Source organism: Schistocerca serialis, chromosome 3 (assembly GCF_023864345.2).
Source record: "Schistocerca serialis cubense isolate TAMUIC-IGC-003099 chromosome 3, iqSchSeri2.2, whole genome shotgun sequence".
NCBI lineage: Eukaryota > Metazoa > Arthropoda > Insecta > Orthoptera > Acrididae > Schistocerca > Schistocerca serialis.
The window spans coordinates 999,264,275-999,267,235 of record NC_064640.1 but is presented as its reverse complement, the minus strand read 5'-3'; the positions used below and the strand labels follow the sequence as shown (position 1 = coordinate 999,267,235).

Genomic DNA, 2,961 nt, shown 5'->3' with positions numbered 1-2,961 from the left:
ATGTACTCACGTTCGTTGGATGATATGTGGCTGCTTTTATACACAGAAAAACAAAACTTTTGCACTTTGTTTCTGATCCAGAATATTACGCCATCTTGCTGTTCGCGTGTGTCGTGAGAGGCGTATCGCATGTGCCGAGAAAGGCTATGAAAAACTGTAGCGCGAATTACGACGACTTCTGTTCATTATTTATGTCTCTGTGTGTGATGGGGAAGTGTTTCTTTTGCGTGTGTGTACTTTCTGTTCTGTGTCCTTCGTCAGTTCTCCCAGAGCGATAAATAGTGTGTTGTTGCAGACTGTTGTGTTTTCATTTATTACATTTTTCCCTTCGACTTTAGCCTTTTGTATGTGGTAATTTTCTTGTATTGTTAATTGTCGGTATAGACTGTTGCTGTTTCTCAGAATGCGTAGATCGTTTTCGATATTAGTAGGTTCAAAATGGCTCTGAGCACTATGGGACTTAACTTCTGAGGTCATCAGTCCCCTAGAACTTAGAACTACTTAAACCTAACTAACCTAAGTACATCACACACATCCATGCCCGAGGCAGGATTCGAACCTGCGACCGCAGCGGTCGCGCGGTTCCAGACTGCAGCGCCTAGAACCGCTCGGCCACCCAGGCTGGCGATATTAGTGGGGTTATGGTTTTTGTTCATAAGATATTCTGCAAAAGTTGTATGTGTACTGTCACTTTTTAGAGCTCTCATGTGCTCTGTGTACCTCGTTCGGAAATTTCTGCTTGTTTGTCCTATGTAGTGGGTCTGACAGGAGTTGCAAGTGAGTTGATATATTCCAGCATTGCTGAATTTGTCTGAGGTTTTTCTGACAGATCTTAGTCTTTTCTGAACTGTATTGTTTGTTCTGAATGTTAGTGGGATCCCTTGCTTTTTCGATATGTTTCCTATTTTATGTGATATTTTGTTATTGTATGTTAGTGTTTTTCTGAAGTGGTGTGGTCTGCTGTGTGGTCTGCTGTGTTGTCTGTGTGTACTGCATGTTTCCGTTTTACCTTGTTCTTGAGTTTGTTTATGATGTCTGTTTTGTAGTCGTTTTCAACAGCAATTTGTTTGATTAGATTTAGTTCCTGTGTGTAGTGTTCTGGTTTAAGAGGTGTTCTGTTTATCCTTTGGAGCATGTGTGTGAAACTGACATATTTATGCACTGTTGGGTGGTTGGATGAGCTGTGGATAACAGTGCTTTTGGATGTGGGTTTTCTGTAGATGGAGATTCATGTTGGTGGTTGTTTCTTGTGATTGTAAGATCCAAGAAATTTAGTTTCTTGTTGTTTTCTAATTCCATTGTGAAGTGGATTTGTGGGTGTACTGTGTTGATGTTACTGTGTGCCTCTTCTATCCTGTTTTGTGCTTCAAAAAATGTTCAAATGTGTGTGAAATCTTATGGGACTTAACTGCTACGGTCATCAGTCCGTAAGCTTACACACTACTTAAACTAAATTATACTAAGGACAAACACACACACCCGTGCCCGAGGGAGGACTCGAACCTCCGCCGGGACCAGCTGTACAGTCCATGACTGCGGCGCTTGAGACCGCTCGGCTAATCCCGCGCGGCTTATGTGTTTCATCTACAAGACAGATTATGTCATCCACATATCGGTATCAGTAGATTATTTTTGTACTCTCCGTGTTTCACAATGTTATTGAATATTGGGTTCTCTTTATGGTCCAAGAAAATGTTGGCTAAGATTCCACTGATGGGGGACCCCATGGGAAGCCCCGCATGTTGTAAGTAGATTTTCTATGGTCCTATATGTTAAGTGGGTGTACCACATAAGACCATAGAAAATCTTATTACTGATACTGAATACGTCATAGGACAACATGAAAAAACTAATACTCAAGACTTCAACCCACGCTTAACAAGAGAACTAGTGACAGGAAATGAAACAAATCATCAGAAAAAACAAACCATTCATAAACACAAATAAAAAAAACATCTGATGAGAAAACCATAAACAGTATACACAGGCTCTCATCACCATGGCAGATAAAGGGAATGCTCTAGTCTTAGTAACAGAGGCAGAATACATTGAGAAAACAGAAAAATTTCTTGCAGAGAATGAAATAAGCAAGCTAACCAGTGACCCAACACAAAGATACCAAAGAATGTAAATACTCTCTTAAAAAAATCACACACACCTTGACACAGTACCACACAAAAAGAATGACACAAAAGAACCCTAAAGCTCCACTCTTAACAAGCCTGCCAAAGGTCCACAAACCCCTCATCCCTGTCAGGCCAGTGGTTGACTTCAGAAAAGCCCCATCTTACTTACTAGGGAGACACATTGAAAAAATGGTTCAAATGGCTCTGAGCACTATGGGACTTAACATCTGTGGTCATCAGTCCCCTAGAACTTAGAACTACTTAAACCTAACTAACCTAAGGACATCACACACATCCATGCCCGAGGCAGGATTCGAACCTGCGATCGTAGCGGTCGCGCGGTTCCGGACTGAGCGCCTTAACCGCGAGACCACCGCGGCCGGCAGGGAGACACATGCACACATTCCTACAGAAGACATACACATACACAAACAACAGAAGCCTCAAAAACACAGGAGACATGATAGAAAAAATTAGGAATGTCAACATCCCCCCAACAGCAAAATTGGTATCTTTTGACATAACATCCATGTACGCAAACATAACCACAGAAGAAACTATAAACATTATAGAACAACAGCTAAAATGCAAGATATTCCCAGATGTACATATAAATGAAATCTCATTCATCCTTAGGCTAATCACAGAACAAAACTACTTCACTTTCAACAACAACTTCTACTTACAACAAGCGGGGCTTCCCATGGGGTCCCCCATCAGTGGAATCTTAGCCAACATTTCCCTGGACCATAAAGAGAACCCAATATTCAATAACATTGTAAAACAAGGAGAGTACAAAATAATTTACTGGCACCGATAAGTGGATGACATAATC

At 41.2% G+C, this 2,961-nt stretch overlaps 1 non-coding gene across 1 annotated transcript; it reads right to left on the bottom strand.

Annotated features, from left to right (window-relative positions):
• Positions 1 to 538: 538 nt before the first annotated feature.
• On the bottom strand, positions 539 to 622 carry Trnas-gga (transfer RNA serine (anticodon GGA)). The gene is given in 2 exon segments: positions 539 to 573; positions 583 to 622. It is a non-coding gene; the product is annotated as a tRNA-Ser (tRNA).
• Between the last annotated feature and the right edge of the window lie 2,339 nt (positions 623 to 2,961).